The sequence below is a fragment of the Solenopsis invicta genome, chromosome 16, assembly GCF_016802725.1.
Source record: "Solenopsis invicta isolate M01_SB chromosome 16, UNIL_Sinv_3.0, whole genome shotgun sequence".
In the NCBI taxonomy this organism is placed as follows: domain Eukaryota; kingdom Metazoa; phylum Arthropoda; class Insecta; order Hymenoptera; family Formicidae; genus Solenopsis; species Solenopsis invicta.
The window spans coordinates 182,099-200,875 of NC_052679.1; the positions used below are offsets into that span (position 1 = coordinate 182,099).

Below are 18,777 nucleotides of genomic sequence, written 5' to 3' on the forward strand. Positions count from 1 at the left end.
TGGACGTCCTTATTCTTGTTGCCTTTGTATTGTTCTGCGTCAGCTATTATTCTAATTAATCTGAGATAGTAAGATCTGTGCAAAAGCGAATGCTTGTGGGGCAAATTACACAAATAAATGAAATATGCTGGATAGGAAAAATAAAAATTACGAGTAATATATCAAAATATAATAAGGTTTCCCTTAGACGCTTTCTTTAATGCTTTTGCCACTAAAAGAAATTTTCAAAATAACTTCTTCGTATGAAATAAAAAAAAATATGAAGAAAAGAATGGTTGAATGCATCCCGGCCTTAATTGCCTAAAAACCTCATTAATTACGTCTTGTTATGCATATATGTATGCCAAAAATACAGAGTATTCATTTTGTGTGTGTGTGTGTGTGTGTGTGTGTGTATATTTAAAATTATTATAAAGATTAAATTGATATTCTTATAACATCTAAAGTTTATCCTAAATTCTACCATCACAAATTTTATTACAATAAGTGACAGTAAGGTAATTATAAGTAATAATAATAAAACTAATAAAATTGACGTTTGAATAAAAATATGTTAATTCAAACCAGATTTATTTTGGCAATCTTGCTTTTTTATTATTGCTTATTAATTATTAAATAATTAATACTTTTTTCAAAAAAATTATTAATATAAAATAAATATTAATAATTCCTTTTATTTTTAATTATTTTAATTCACGAACACCATAGTTTCAAAGGTGATACGATACGATTTAAGAGATCCACAGGTACGAATTAGGCTACAGGTTGCCAATCGCACCTTTTGTAAAATATTGCAAAAAAATAGCTTTTTATAAATTAATTCATTATTAATGAAAAGTTATAAAATAAAGTAATAATACATGCTTGAAATGACGAGCTATAATTTTCCACGTTCATTTGCATATAAATCAATATCTAATGAGAAATGTAATAAACAATAATTTAAACAGTTCGCATTTAGCAATTCTCTTCTACAAAATAATATTTCAAGCATAAAATATTTGTTATTTTTCTATTATAATTTCGTTAAGTAATTGAATAACAATGATTACCTTCCACAATCGGTACCAGTGACCACAATCAAAGCGAAGTAAAGGTATCGCGTTTACGTAAGCATTTAAGAAGCGGTTTTGCGAATTTCTAGCGTAATTTGGTGACCAGGCGACGAGAGAAGCGATACGACGGACGGTGCGGAGATGTGCGGCACGTAACAACAGACGAAACTCGATTATCGTCCGGGGTGTAATTCTGCGGTTACCTTCATTACTCGCACCATTGTCGCCGCCGGGTTGCACGCAGCAGTTTTGACGCGATCACTTAGTCATGGCGAATGGAACCACCCTCGTTCTGCCCGACCAGCCTCCATTGCGCCTACCCCGCGTGCGAAGCCATTCGCGCGATTCTGTACAGCGACAGCGAAAATTATAATTGTTCAGTTAATTAGCTTTGTGTGAATGATTTCGAATAAAGAGGAGTAATGTCAGATATAAAAAATGTTTGAAAAAAAGTTAAGAAATGTTAAAAAGAAATAACTATGAAATAATTACTTTTTATTATAAAATTCTATCTTTCTTGTGTTTGTATTTTCTAAACAAATATGGAATTTGCATAATTTAGCGGCTAGAACAAGTTTCTTCCGACTTAGCATTAAATTTCTTTATCGATTTTAACTTTTACATTTTTATATTTTGTATTTTTTAATGAAAAGGAGAATGTACAATGTCGAGACTCGAATAAGCTTCTTGGCTTTTACACTACTATAATTTTCATCTTTCCATTTTTTATAATATATGTAGAACGTAAAACGAGATCCAACTAATCTTCTCCACTCACATATTTCCTTTGACTGTAAAAAAATCTTACGTTACGCAAGAATAATGTTTCACGGTATCACATCTATTATTGAAACATTGAATAAGTTACAGGCCCGTTTGTGAAACAGAGTTTCGAGTCGGCTAACATTACGAGAGCGTCATTACTTTAATCCACTGGAATCTAGAATTACCGACATAAAATGTAACGTTAACTCAGCTCTTTCTGTAATTGTACGTCATCCGAGTTTCTTAGCAAAGCTTCGGAACGGAAAAGCACGAGGTAATCTCGTCTAAACATACGTTCAAATAAAGTTGCAAAACCATTGAAACGTACAAAATGATGTAAATACAATTCTGGAAATCTCGGTGCATATCGATGCGCCGCTATAAGATCCGCAATCGTTTTCAAAACTGCATTTATTTATTTTTGAAATAAACACGTCGTTTATGTAGATCGGCGCTCGAAAACAAAAATATGTAAAACAGAAAGGCCATATCATGGAAATATGGTTATTTGCTGTATGGCGCTGCATCATGTGACTGCACGAAAATCGCAACGTTTGTGACGTTGCATTCAAGTTTCCAAAATTCCACGCGATAAAAACGATCGTTGACTTCGATTATGATTATTATAAACGCTCGTGATTCATACGCTAAAGTTTTCTTTCCCATTTGTTTCTCCTCACCTTCTCTTTTCAGTTTTCTTAACTCGCTTCCTTTTATCTCATCTTTCGTTTCTTCATTAGGGCATCTCCTGATTTCATTTTAATAATGAAACCGGCAGTTTTCATTAATTTAAATGTTAAATTTCCGTATCTAAATAAAATAAAAATTAGGTGAATATTTCTATATTTTCTTTTTGTTCTACTTTTGTATCCTATTACTCAAGCTTTAAGCTTCGCTTAAACTTTGTTTTAGTAACGCTTTTCTCAAGTAATACAATATAAAGAAGATAGATCTAAATGTGATAGAATACGAAGACAGATTAAACAATATAACGATATAAATAATTTTCCAGAAATACCACGTGGAAATTGTAGCGAATATCAATTATCATCTCAGATTATAATCGCACTAAATTTTCTTTCCGTCTTCTTTTAATCTATCTTTCATACTTTTTATCTCTTCTTCACTCCATCGCCTTCGATTTTTGTCGATAGTAATAATTAATGAATCTGGCGAGTTTCATTAGCTGTCGTCAGCACACTTCGCCGAGCTGGAGTAACGAATGTCTCTAAATGTTTTCCGTCTTTATTCTATACTTCCTGGCGGGAGCAAGCCGGGTTCCCTCCCCCATTGTAACCGTTCCCAGCTAATTGCATTCATTGTTCTTACGGGATTTCGCAACAGAAAACTGATTAATGGAGCCTCTTTATCTCCCATTTATTTCGTGTCAGCTTGTTTTTTACCCAGTCACCTATCTGTTCACATTTTATTTGTCATAATTCGGCTCGTTATCTATTTCTTTATACATATATATATATATATATATATATATACATATATACACATGCTTTTATTTCGATCGGCTTTTGTTCGCCCACCTGACTGCCTTTTTGTCGCACCAAAGTCTTTCTCTTGGCCGTTAAATTATATTTATTTCTTAGCGTTTTCTCTCTCGATTATCGGGTTTTACTCTCGGCACGTCTCCGATTTCTGCAGTTCTTTTTTCCCGTGGTAATGCGCGTGTTAATACATTTTCGAGCTTGTTGTCGCGCGTTATCGATCAGCAGGGCGAATTACAAGCGGAGAGATTTGCAGAGTTGGTGAGCGTAATTACGATGTCCATGGCGATAATCCGTTTTCGCCGCAATTATTAACAGGTAATTTCTAATTGCGTTTCCCGATTTTACCGTCCTGCCTCTGTGACTTTATCCCTCTACGTGCAACGTTGACATTTGGGGATTTTATCAGTACAACATCGAACGTCAAGGAAATTCTAATTAAATTATTTATATGTTAAAATTTGTATTCAACATTTTGTAGCTACGTAATTATGCATAAGCTCAGAGAAGAGAATAAAGTTATCGACTTCAATTTTTACGACGTTAACGTATATACAAAATATATTTTTATCGCACAAATTAAAATTAATGAGAAATATTGCAAATTGTAAAAATAACGCGATTTTGAACAAGATCAATTTTTTAAATAAAATCAATTGTATTCAACATCATGTATGAAAAATTGATCAATTCATAGATATCGCAATAATCCTAGTTCGTATGATACACAGACACGTATTTTATATATACAAAAGTTGAAGTCAATGACTTTTCAATATAATATCTGAAAAATCATATCAACCAACTTGAAAAATGTGTTTTTATTTTTTTATATTTTATTTTTTGTATCATATTTTATTACACAATTCTTTACTCAAAATAATTTTTTAGAACGTTATAAGTAACTTTTTCTCGTTTCCAACTGTGCGCACAAGAAATGGCAATCTGCACGTAAGAAATCAATATTGTCCGTTCGTCGTAATAGATTGTTCTGCAATGAAAGATAACTTCGAGTGCACCACTTTCATAGATTCTGCCGTTTTATTTTCCGTTTTCGCTTGGCTTTTCGCCATTATAATCATATTTCGCCATCTACCTCGAGAAAACTACGCCGCATGTGTTTCTCCCTTGCATACCAGTATGGGCCTTGGTCGACATGGTGAATGGATTATGCAGAAAATGGATGAAAAAACGCCTGGAAAAAAGTTGAGAGTCCTTAAGCGATCCTCCCGTCGATAATGACGGCGGAAATCGCGCAAAATCGAAAAACTAATCGAGTCGATTATCGCCGTGATAGAGTCGTTGCGCTTTTCCTCTTGCTTCGAATTTTTTTTTCTCATCGTCTATACCCGCCTTTGCTGATGGATAATACGACGACACCGAGTGCACTTTAATACGTTTAACTTGTTTTATAACGATGATTATATTTTTAACAGTATTATTTTACTTTAGCTGCTAATAGAACATCTTAAAAAATACGTAGACTTGAGACACTAATAAAATTAATTATAATTAACAATATTAAACAAATTAATTTATAATTTTACAAACTGACACTGTCAAACATCAGAAAACGCATGTTTGAATTTTGGAAAATTAGGCAGATAACGCTGAAAATTTTTTAACTTCCGTACAAAATGTAATCTTGTTTGGATTTCATAACTTTTTGCTTTTTTACCTCGTAATAATATATAATATAGAAGGATAATTAAAGCTGAGATAAGAAAAGAGGAGAGTTAGAGAGGAGTACAAGAGAAGAAAGTACGAGAGGAACGAATTTAATCGAGCCTCATTTAAAGAAAATGCAATTCAAAAATGTGAAAAAAAAATTGGTTTAGTTTAGATTTACTTAATTATTAGACATTATCCATACGACGATGAATAAAATCGTCATTTTCAGTTATAGACAGAATTAAGACAAATTTTCTGAATTATATATATATATATATATATATAAAATTACTGACAAAGATGCACGTTAATAGTTCGTTGAGGAGATACTGAACTTTGGCTCTTGACTGAAATACGGGCTCAACAAGACTTCTATTATAGAGATGTGCGAACTTTGATCCAGATTTAAATCTCTATGATTTGAATTCAAATTATTCAAAAATTTCGAATCTAAGAGTTTCGAATACAAATAACATGTATTGACAATCTTATAAAATTATATTTAAAGTGACTTTATATTAAGTTCATATAATTTATTATTTTTTTTTGTAGAAATCTTTTTTATTATTTACATCTTTAAATTCACATAATAATAATTTATTGTTAATTATAAAAGTTACGTTTCGACGATTCAATTTTTTAAATTCGATTCAGATCCAATCGTAGAAATAAAATTCGACTTGATTCCGTATCAAGAAACCTTAATTCATAAATCGCTACTTTATTATATTAGATAAATAGCTAGTCTCTCACTTTGTAAATTATTTACATCATCGTTTGTTAAAGTAATTTTTTAGATTTATAGCTCTATGACCTATGCGTTTAGGGTCAATGTAAGCATCAATGATTAGTGCGAGCTTGAAATTTGATTGATTGTTATATTTAAAATGTATTAGCAAATCGACTTTTTAAAATTATATATGTATTTCAATTATTTTTATGTCTGACACATTGCACTCTGTTATCTTGAAATTCCGCCGACAATCAATTGCGAAAATCAATCTCGCAATCGCTGCTTTTTCTTGTCCCGGCGGCGCCTCATCGAAGAGAAGAGGTTTTCCGTGTCGACGAGGGACACTTCGATGATGAATAATAAGCTGTAGGGATGGAAAGTAAACTGGGAGTAAAGCTCACAAAGCATGACGCATTTGTTTTCAAAGCCCATAACGATAGAGATTGCGGTAGAAGACAAAAATCCAAGAAAGTAATTAAATCTATTAAACGATATCTTATTTTGCAATATTAATTATTGATTTATAAATTGTGTAAAAGAAATTTTAAGACTGGCGTAAGTTTTGATGTAGTAAAAGAAACTAATAATTGATTTTACAAAATTATAATTTGGATGTGACATTTTCAAAATATTTATTTTAATTTATCGGTTAAATAAATTCATTATTTTTCTAAAAATTAGTAATTTTCAAATTTCATATTATTTACACATGAAATATATTTAAGTAATTAAAAAAAAAAAATTTTAATTTTTAACGTTAATCTGATAACACGTTTTTATTGACCACGACGTCGTATTTCATGTGAGAGCAGACAGGATGCATGTCTGCTCTCACATCCTTTTAATGGTCTTTGATGAGTGTAACTAGTACACATAGAAGTCACAACGTCAACCAATCGGACAAAAGCGTATAAAATATGACGTTTGTGTGCTTATTCAAATACTGAGTTATTTTAAAATATTTCTTGTTAAATATTAATTTTGCGACAATGCAAAAAATAATTATTATAAAAATTATATATAATCTATTTAATAATCGTTGTTTTAAAATTTATATTGCAACCGACGCGGCAACGTTGAGAAAAGGTATAGATTTTGTTAGCTTTAAACGGTCCAGAAATTTCCTCACTTTCTCCACATTTTTGGATAAATTATCATGTAATTCTCGCAACGAGAACCTGCACGTCTATATCGTATAGCGCGTTTGAATTACAACTGCTAATTAATTCACGAAAGCGAAACCTACGGTGTACCGCGCCTCGGTCGTTGTCGATGAAATCGCGGTCTGCGTCAGAACCGTGGAATAACGTGTCAACATTTGTGGTACCGAGTGTTTTACGGCGACGTGTTTGGCGTGACGGCCCGCGATCGGTTTGCTCGAAACGAGTTAGCGGAAACGGGGTTAGGTAGTAATAGATTTCGCGTCCTGCACTCTCTCCCCGCCGGTTATACCGACTCTATTTTTAAATCGAATCGCCGGCGGAATGCGAGAGTTTATAATGGATTAATTCTGGGTTGGGATAGTTTGCTTTGTGGGACCGATATGCCTCCCCCGGTTATATCTTCCATTCGAGCGATTCAAACCAGTCCAATGATTTCATCTGAAGATATAACTTCTGTACGTACAATGTGACGGTATAACATGCAAATTTAATCATCTTCGGAATCCTCGTATTCAATCGCAAGTTTTGCGTTTCAAAACCTAACATTCCGTCACAGAGATATGAATATTAATTATTAATTAATCAATGAACGAACGCGATGTTGAAGAAGGCTCTGTAAAAAAAGTGCGTTGATAGTCAGGACATTATTCGAGCTTTTTAATTTCAATCAAATTTCAAAAAAATTTTTAAAGAAAAATTGTAATTTCAAGAATGATGTTTACGCCAGATTCTTACGACGCGACGCCGCGACGTAGGGTTATCTCGTCGCAGAGATAGAGACTTGAATTTTATTTATTATAAAGTAGAGGCAACTATTTTTATGATTCATAAAAATCTATGCAATCTGTAAAAAAAAATGGGTAGCATTCAGATTTAATCACTTTGAAAATCTTCATGTTCAATCATAATTTTTGCATTTTAAATCTGACACTCGGAGATATAAATATTAATTATATTAATTAATCTGGGAATAAATGAGATGTTGAGAATGTTACGTTTGTAAAAAATTTGCATTGATAATCGGGACATTATTCAAGCTCTTCGATTACAATCAAATGCTTAAAAAGGGAAATTTTAATTACAGAAATGACGTGCAGAAACAGCGGTTCTGCACTACTATGCAATATATATTATAAATCAAAGAGCTTTATTATTAGAGTTTTATTTCGTTTAATTTTTTTATTAATTCTTGTCTGAAGATGATTCATTAAATCTACGAGTATAGCATTTCGAAATAAAATAAAAAGATTGAAGAACACCAATTTCCAATTTTATGTAATTTAGAATTATGTTATTAAAATATTTTAAAATAAGTTTTTTTTAGTTTTAAAAGGGTTTAAATAAAAAATTGATGCAAATTTTATTTTCTATTTCAAAGTTAAAGTAAATAAAATAACATGTACGATACGTGACAAAGTTATGTACATACTTTAACGATGATTTTTCAAAATGGTACCGAATTTCTTGTGTAAATATTCATTTTTATGAAATGTTTTTTAACGTCAAAATTAAAGAGTTCATGAAAAAAAAAAGAAAAAACAAATTGTGTAATGTTTTCAATTTGTTTATTTTCAAAATTTTTTGAAGATTTGTTTTTTAATTTAACTTTCAAGAAATACACGAAAAAAAATTGCAAGTGTTATCAGACTTGTGAAGAATAATATATATTTCAGAAATACTTAAAAGAAAATAATACCTTCAATCAAATTGTGTACAATGTTTGCCCTTAGAAAACGGCGCGCTCCCATGCTATGCTTAATTCGCTTAGTACAATATGTAATACCGTTCCTGATGACGTCTATGTCAGATTTTTACGACGTGGGAATATCTCAGTAGAGAATCGGACTTTATTTATTATAAAGTACAGACGACGTGTTATTCATAATTCATAATTCACATGAAAGTCTGTACAATCCATAAAAAAAATGTATGACATACAGATTTAATTTTGAAAATCTTTTGAGTGTCAGATTTGAAATGCCGCAATTTTTGCGTTTTAAATCTGTGACACTCAGAGATATAAATATTAATTATATTAATTAATCTGCGAATGAATGAAAAGTTGAGAAAGTTATGCTTGCAAAAAAATTTGCATTGATAATCAGGACATTATTCAAGCTCTTCGGTTTCAATCAAACACTAATTTGAAAAGGGAAGTTCTATTTACCGGGGAGGGGGGAGAGGGGAGGGGACAACGTCTACGGTAGATACTCGCGACTCGGGGGGATAACTCGTCAGTGGAATCGGACTTTATTTATTATAAAGTACAGACGACCCGTCGTTCATAATTCACGAAAGTGCGCGCTATCCATAAAAGATGAGGGGCTCGCGCGCTTCGTAAGTCGCGCGAGTGTGCGCATATAAACGCGACACGACGCAACGCGTCTCCGGCAAAAAAGTCGCCGAGAAAGGAATTACGGTGAGTCGTGCGCACGCGTTGTCTTGCGTATCCAATGAATATTTTAACGGCATCATGAATAAATTAACTTTCAAGCGCGTGTGAAGCTCGGAATTGGGGAGGACGAAACGAGACGAGCGACTCCGAAAATGCCTCGCGACCTTTGTCGAGAGAAAGAAGCCGAGAGAGAGAGAGAGAGAGAGAGAGAGAGAGAGAGAGAGAGGTCGTCTCTTCCACTCCCTTTCCGCGAAAATGTCAGGCTGCTAATCGACGGGCATTGCTGGCGCGCCGCGGCTGCTGCGCGCCAAAAATTGGCGTACACCCCTTTTTTCATCCGTTTGGTTTTGTTTCGTGACAAGAGCGTCGCGTACTCGAACATACGCCGCGAAAATTTGCTGTGACAGCCGATCACGCGTACGCGCGTATTGCGCGCGCGGATCGTTATGGCCATCCGTTACGGTTTATTCGTTCAGAAGTTATTTCGTGCCTGTCGCCCTGAAAAAGAGCCAATCTACCCGCGGCAAATATGCGTGAGCCCCCGATGATGGCGTTGCGACCCGATATGTCGCGACAGTTACCAAAACGCTGATAAATATCTGCCTTCGTTGTTTGCGACTGAAAATAAACGTGCTTGCGCTCAGGATGTTCCTGGTTTCTGCCATTCGTATTGTTAGCTATTTTTTCCGCATCAACCGTATTTACTTCTGCACTTTGCACTTAGTTCGTTATACGAGTTGTAAGGTAATTCCGGTATTTAACGCCGCAGAAGTGAGAAAAGAAGTAGAAAAAAGATATAATTTGCAACCCTCTGTTATATGTATTTATATTATATTAGTCATTAAGTTATGTCACTTATTACCAAATAGTTATTTATTATATAATAAACAAGGTTTAAAGAGTCATTTCAATAAAATTTCACAACATCCACTTTCACAAATCTCTCTTCTTGATAACTGCGTGATATACCGATGAATTTTCTATTAAAAAGATTTCACCCCAAGATTAATAAGCTCATGATGGAACCAACGACATGCTCTTATTAATTTAGCAGAAACCTCGCTATCTCATAATAGGTGACTTTATTGGTGCTTGTGAACGATAAGTATAGAGTCTAGACTTTCGTATTCATATTTGACATTTTCATTGATCTTAATTTCACTTATTATTATTTGTGCTGTTGTAATTTTAGTTTTTTTCACTGTTAATATTAACGAAAACATCGTGAGTCGAATCGATTTGTCAGTGTAAGTAATCAACGCAACGATGTATTAGACCCCACGTAAAACGATTATTCTCTCTATGAGTAGTATAAAAGAGTAGTTAGAGTAGTTATTTCGTTATGTACATACTCGTAAATGTAGAGAGATAGTAAAGAATGGAGTATAGCAAAATTCAAATTTATTCTTAAGAAAACTTAGAATTTTTCTCCTTAGAAAAAATTCTAAATTTTCTTAAGAACAAAAATCTAAATATTTTTTTTTAAATGTAATTAAATTAATTTGTTATATAAAATAATTTTAAGTTTTAGAAAAATTAAAAGAAAAATTCTTGAAAAAATATTCCAAATCTTCAGAATTTTTTTCTTAAAAAAATTCTTTTTTTTTTTAAATTTAGTTTTAACACCATTTTATGTAACAAAGTAAAATTTAGTTTATTTTCTTAGAATCTTTAAAAAAAATTCTAACTTTTCTTAAGAAAAAAAATCTAAAAAGTTTCTAAAAAAATGTATCTAAATTATTTTGTTATATAAAATAATTTTAAATTTCACTAAATTTTACTTCTTAAGAAAAAAGAAAAATTTTTTAAGAAAAAAATTCTCAAAAAAATCTTTAAAATCTTTAAGATTTCTTTCTTAAAAAAATTCTTTTTCTTAAAAATTTAAGTAAACTTACATTTATTAAAATTATTTTATATAATAATATTGTTTAATTGAATTATATTAAAATTGAACTGAATTTTACTAGTATTAAAAATAATAAAATTCGCCAAAGTCTACGTTGTTCCACGATTATTACGATGTATAAAATAAATTCTAAGAGAAAATACTACGCGTAGTTTTACCTGACCTAGACTCTAATCTACTCCTATTCATTTTATTCACCGTAAATTGCAAGAATTTCTTATATCGTATACAGTAGATGTATAACACTTCGTATTACGACTTATTTTTCGACGACATGTCTAGAAATTGGAAAAAAATACGTTGTTCCCCTCATCCGCTCCCATTACTACTCGCCGTGCGTTCACGTAGACATCTTGGAATTTTCGCAAAGTCGTTGCTCCGTTAGAATCATTTCCAAGTACTTTTCACCACACTACCTCTCTCACCTTTCGTGCTTTCGCCACGCACCTTCGACACGCGTCCTTTCCGTCCTTTTCCGTCGAAAATATCTCACCGCCTCACACACGACGCGACGCTTGCGACGCAATTATCGAAACGCGGCACTGCGCGATACTCGTCCCGTTTCGCGAGGACCGATTACCGCATCCGCGACAACTTCCACGGCATCGTGGAAGGATCCTTGGGAAGATTCTTGGAGCCGTTTCTGAGCCTCCTATCGGCAAATTACCTTCTCAATCCGCGATCAATAACGGATATCGGACGCGACAGTGCCGGTACTCGGGGGCGACTGGCGACTGGCGACCCACTGCTACTAACTGTTTGCCAACGAAATTTTAATTCTATTTCAGATTTAAATCAAAAGTTTGTTACATTACAATCGAACCAGTTTCAAACTATCAGTAAATTATTCATTATCTCATGTTGATATACTGCACAAGAAAATTTTGTAATGCACAAACTTCTAATAGCCTCAAATTAATTTGGAAATATAAAACAAAATCATAAAATTTTCAAATTTATCCTTTATTTTTTGTTTAAGAAAATGTAGTCACCGTATATATATAATACGTTAGATATTTCATAGAGGTTTTGTTTTGACTTTCAACACTCGAATCGAAACGAAAGTTATGCGAGAATCGAGTTAGGGGAGTTAGGGGGATGCGCAAGAAGAAAGCACGTACGTGTGCGTCCCGAATAACCAAAAATATTATTTTATCCATGTTAACATAATAGTTGCTTGATAAATTAATCGTAAATTAAATTGATCGCGTTTATTTTTATTCAAAATTATCCCGAATTAATCAAAAACGATTTAAAAATAAACAGTATGAAGTTTATTGGTAAGGTTCGACGCATACCCTCCATTCGATTCTTGGATAATTACCCAGACAAAATACAAGATCACCATGACATTGAAAAATCAAAATGGCTCCGAAATGATTATTAAAAGTCATTTTTCAATAAGTCACAATTCATTTTAATGTCATGAATATTTTAACAACATCACGAATAAATTAACTTTCAAGCGCATGTGAAGCGCTCATTCCGATGTTATCGTGATCTATCGTTCTACTTGGATATCGTCTTGAATATGGCATCAATACTCATTTTTTTTTTTTATGCTCGTCGTGCTCGAATAGGCAGATAGCAGCGTGAGTCGTGTCGTCGCGTTAACCCCGCGGAAACGTGACAAATTCCAAATGCAAAATGCCAAACAAATAACTCAATTAATGATCAGTCCGCGCAATTAAATAACTCGTGGTTAACGACTCGTAAACGTACCAGTTATTTATCCAAGCAAATATTTTGCGCCATTCTTCCGTTCTAGCATGGTAGGCTATGTCGCGCATTAATTAACGTTGTTTTTTAATATATTAAAAAAGCAACACGAGAAGAGGAAGAGAAAACGTGGGTGGCAACAAAGTAACCATTAGATGAATAATTTGTATATTTATTGCTTTTAAATTGATTTAAAATGAGTAACCTAGAAGAGATAGTCCATATTTAAGGCTCGGCTTTTTCACAATACCATATCGATTGTATGACGTCAGAGGCAAGAATTAATACGCAATAAATTACGTATATCTTTACTTTTTAGTTTTTCCTTACAAACATAATAATTTTATAATCCTGAAATAATATACATTTTTCGACTAGGTATTTTTCAGTTTTTAACAGCTAAAAAATCTATTATTATTTCAAAAATTGTTTTATATTTCTATGTACATACATATCGGACAGATGAATGTGAATACCAGATTTAACTCAAGAATATATACAAGTCTATCAATTTATTGTGCATACAATAATGCATGCACAGCGAGAGTATTAAGAAATACTATTAAAAGCATGAGTGAGAGAGAGAAAGAGAGAGAAAGAGAGAGAGAGAGAGAGAGAGAGAGAGAAAGAGAGAAAGAAAGAGAAAAAAAAGAGAGAGAGAGCAGAATGCAATGAGAATATTATTTGGATAATTTTTTAAATTATAATTTATTACATTTTTATTACATGATGCTACAATAAATAATCAATTGTTGAGAAAAGGAGAGAAAAAAGTAAGCGATGCATATAATATAAAATACCGACATTTTTACTTATTTTTTTATTAAGCAAATTAAATGCATGCACTATATTATATTGCATATTTTTCATATTTTATATTGCACACGCTTCTATTTAAAATTTAATTACCTTTATTTACATATTGGATTACATATTGGATTACACTAAAAAAATTCACAAAATTTTAAATAGCGTTTCAAGAATTTTATTGAAAAATATTGTGTTTTAAATAAAAAATAATTGAAATAAGCATGTTACTATTTTTGTAATATTGACATATTAATGAAAGTACAATATTAATGCCTAGTATCTTCAGAACCTTATTTTTACATTTATTGCCAAAATTCTTTAAGATGTTTCAAAGATTTTTTAAATTATTTTTTAGCATTTATCGAAATTCTGAAAATGTAATAATTTCACAAAAATAATTGTACGAAACGTAAAATTAATTAAAATATCAGTCAAGATAGCTTAGCAGCGTGTATTAATTAATTGTAAACGATCATTTACATTCGGAGTAAAATATGTCCGCGCGTGGATGAAGTGACATGTGATAAATTATATAAGCGGCATGTCGTAATATTGTCTCCATCGTTTATTGTATTCAAATAGAATCATAAACGCACGTCGTCGTCGTTGTTGTCGTCGACGGTCTTTCACCACACAACAATAGATAGATTGCATAAAACATACTGCGCGAAATTGCAGCAAGGAAAAATGAATAATAATTGCACGGCGGGTAGCGGAGAAGGGAACTCAAGGGACGGGCTCGAAAGTCGCGAAAAAAGCTCGTCAAGTTCCGTCACGATCGCTTTTATGGCACTAGTAGAGCATTCTTGCCAACTCACCAAGGCCGGGCTCGATATAAATTTAAATTATGCTTCACGAAGCCACCTTTTCGTCCCTTCTCGTTTTTCCGTGCAACGATCGACGAGAGAGAGAGAAAGAGAAAGAGAGAGAGAGAGAGAGAGAGAGAGAGAGAGAGAGAGAGAGAACTGCTGCACAGGCAGCAAGCACGAATAATCGAATCCATAAAGTCAGCACCGTGGTCTGCTTTATGTTCACCGTCGGACCCGTCCGTCGACCTCATCCTCTTCGTTACCCTCGCACCCGAGCCCCTTCGACGCGACCCTGCCTCGTAGTCTGCCATCCACGCGAACGGTTGCGAACGGTCGCGAACGATGTCTATCGTTCGTGATTTTTCATTAGCGTCATCGGATTTGTCACTGTTCATTTCTCGCCGATAGCTAGATTCGTCGGACTGATTGCTGATTTACGACCAGCGCGCGTCGTCCCTCCAGATTTTTATTTTGTTTTCCATTTGACAAATGCGCGACCGCGTTTGTTTCTTTCGCGATCCGCATTTTGCGTCGCATGCGGGTCGCATTAATCGTCGCGATTGCATTGAGGGATTTTACAATATGTTTCGATAACTATCGGGAAATTCGGCGAACAAAAGCGGCGAACAAATTGCGTGGAGCGTGATGTGCAGAATTTTTCAAGTTCACTGCTGCTCTTTTTTATCTGAATAAATTCTCTGACGTACGTTGATTTTCCTCAGGAATATAAATCGCCATATCAATATTTGTTGAGTTAAAGACTGTATAAGATTTAAAATTTTTTACACACACACACACAGAATATACAGAATTTAACGTTAAGATGCATTTTAACAAACTTGCACATACGATTTATTTCACGCTCGTCGAGGCAGGCTCGATTTTCACGTGTATCCAATTCTCCTTCGTCTTCTCTTCATGGACACCCTTTTTAATTAACGTTCACGCTGATGGCGTCCCTCACGTAACGATGGCAGGTATAACGAATTCCTTGGCGTTCTTAATTAATGCCAATTAAGTATAACGGGTTAGGAGAAGAATAATCTGGGTTAATCACATAAAAGATTCAATCTTTTTTAAAGTGATGTTTTAAGATTAATCTACCTAGCTCTACGTAATCTAATATATTTAGACTTTGTTAATTTCAGTAGCTTATCCTTAATTACGTATTATATAGTAAAGAAGACGTTACACAAGAGATACATTTGAAAAAAAAAGTATTGTAGCGTTTTTATCTATTAATACTAATCTATTAATATTATCTTTCATATTTTATGTAATAATTTCTTCCCAAATATATGACGTATAAAGTGATACACATATACAAAGGCCCAAATTCTCAATTCATTTTTATTAGTAAATGTACATTTATTTTTTAAATTCTACAGTATGCAACGTAAGTTACACGCTTTGAAGAGAGCAGATTTATCAATAAAAGTGAGTTAAAAATATCGATCAAAAAATTTTAAAATTTCTAAGTCTAGTTAATTTTGAAAAAAACGTTGACCCCAAAGTCAATCGGAGATTTTTTAATATGGAGATTTTTTTAATAAAATGGTATTATGTTAGTAATAGTAAATTCGATTGATCGCAATAATGCGCATTGGTTTACATCAAAGCCGGTATACACAAATCGATGGAAAGATGTAGATAAATTTTTTATCATTCCAGATTTATGTTTTATTTTATTTTATTTTTTCGTTTATTTGTATTTTACTTTTACACTTATTATTAGATTAGATTAGCACATAATAGCTCTAATATGCACCTAAGTGCACATTAGTGTATCCAACCGAATTTCGTTTTAAGATTATAGCCGCCGCGGCACCTTTGTGCACGAGAATTCAAGCAGAAACAAAAGTAAGCGGTAATTCAAAAATTTTGAATATAAACCGACGTTGAATAATGCTGTCACGACTCGGTCGTGAATAAAGTTTAATCCCGGTCCCTTAAATAAACTGTATAAATTTCATTTGTGGCCCGGCCGGGCGAGTTAACGACTTACTAAATCTCTTTTAATGAGCCGTCGACCACAAGCGACTTATAAATGACTAGCTAAAGGGATCGGCAGTCCCGCAGGATTCCCATAGGATATGTAGAGGAATTAAGCAACGCGCTTGAAAACGCCATAGCATTTAGCGTCATCATTGAAACTTAACAGCCAAGAAATTCTCGTCGGACGAATTTCCCATTCTTATCGATCGGTTTAATCATGCGGATAAAATTATCATCCACGCACTTGCATCGGCGGCACCAAAGCGCGCGCCAGATGTTTCACGTTATTAATTTAATGGATCTGTGTAATTTACGATCGCGTCCATTTTCCTCGCCATGAGTATTTCGCATTATTGGCCGAGCTTGACGGAATAATCACGCCACTAATTAATCATTATTGGCCTAATGGAAGTGCTTATATTATTGTGGTGCAGAAGATAACGCCATAAATTTCAAAGGATTCGCTTGTTTTCTGTTATTTCTCCCGCCGCGCCGCATTAAACATCAGTCATTCAATAATTAATAAATCACTCGACTCTGAGCAACGCTAATATTAGTTAATTGTTATAATAAGAACTATGTACATGACCAGGCCTAAGAAAATCGAAATCACTGCTTGAAATATCTACGGCTTCTATGTTTCACATCGCGCAAATACAGGTAGAGTGCATATTGTGAAAAATAGATTTAAAATTAGCGTGGAAATCGTAATAACGAGAAAGAATCTAATTTCCATCTCTACCCATAACGTTTTTCTATTATATTATGTATCTATTATATCGCTTCGTGCTTTGAGCGTGTTAAATCGCTTTCGTCAAGCCGCTTCCGCGGAATTAGTTCGACGCGCGGAGCAGACGCGTTCAGCTACGCTCTGCAGCGTCTATAAGAACAAATTTGAGCGAGCGACGACGTAACAAGGCAACTCCCACGGCAGCGAGGACGGAATGATCCAGGCAGCAGCTTATTATTAATTCCCTGATGGCGTCGCGCGGCGCGCGCGCGCGCGCGTTGTTCTCCGTCTCTCTCTCTCTCTCTCCCTCTCTCCATTCCGCTCGTTCTAAAGTAAGATGTTTTTGAAAATGCACGGGGACGAGTGCTGCATCGCCGTTAAGCTCATTCCCGTCGCGCTTTCAGGCTCCTTCGACGCAACAGCGGGCGCCTCTCTCATCAGCATCTACCAATCTGGCATTTCCATTTCTCGTCCTTACCTCCTTACCGCCGCCGCTGTCTCGATCTTACCTCTTAGCGCCGTCGCCCGCGTCGCCCTTTCCCATGTAAAACGGGCATCTCTCACTGTCTTGCGATTTTCCACCACGTATTACAGTCACCGCATCTTCGACCTCCGTTCGACGTGCGATATTCCTTCCTGCCGTCGCAAATTTTTATATAAAGAAAACGTTACGTTAAGAGTATGCTATAAATTATAAGAATTTGTGATTGAAAGAGAGACATCTTACTTACTTGTCAAGTTCTGACATATCCTTCTACCGTCGATAAACCGCGCGCTGTCTTCTAATTTTGTCGCGACAGACATTGACAAGCAAAAGTATTTGCTAATTCCTTAAACGACGCGTCAGACTAACGTTATTCTCAAGAAGAGAAATTAAAAAATAGAAGAGAAAAAGTTTTTGATAGATGATTTTTGAACCACCTTTGGAAAAAATTAAATAACAGTCTTGTTCGTTAACGTCTTATTATTTTTATCAAATCATCACGGTATTATTCATAAAACCGTTCATTTTAATAAAACTGTTTGCTAAATGATATTATAATTTCATCAAGGAGAATTCGCGGTAAATTCCGAGAGATTTTTTCAAGAGTTTATTTTTATTTTCTAAAAAAATAAGCTCAAGTTGTTGCACTATAGTACATTGCAATTTTCATTTAGAGCGAGCGATTGATTTACGTAATGCAAACAAGGAACTTTACCTTGATCCTGTAAAAATTCAATGTTCATTAATTTAGTGTTACGAGATACTAACTTTTCCCATTTGATAATAGCCAGTTACGTTCGTCCGATCGTTTCGTGGCGCGCGATGCATCAAATCGATAAAAAATAGTTCGGCTTTCGGTCTTTGTAGCCTGCAGATCTAGTAAATTGTACGATTGACGTACGAACACGCGCGCATAGAAAGACTGACGTAATCGAACCGCGGCGCAGCTGCGAGTGAAAAAATAATCGGAAGCTCTGACAGTGACGTGTTCACCTGTTCGACTTTCAGATCGATCTCGAGGAAGAAAGAAATTTCGATGCCGT

At 34.1% G+C, this 18,777-nt stretch overlaps 1 long non-coding RNA gene across 1 annotated transcript in view; it reads right to left on the reverse strand.

The window, feature by feature from the left end:
• Window positions 1-599: 599 nt before the first annotated feature.
• LOC120359842 overlaps window positions 600-18,777 on the reverse strand; it is a 97,968-nt gene continuing 79,790 nt past the window's right edge. Inside the window, exon 3 of the long non-coding RNA XR_005576636.1 lies at window positions 600-1,402. This is a non-coding gene — a long non-coding RNA (uncharacterized LOC120359842). The remainder of the gene's footprint in view (window positions 1,403-18,777) is intronic.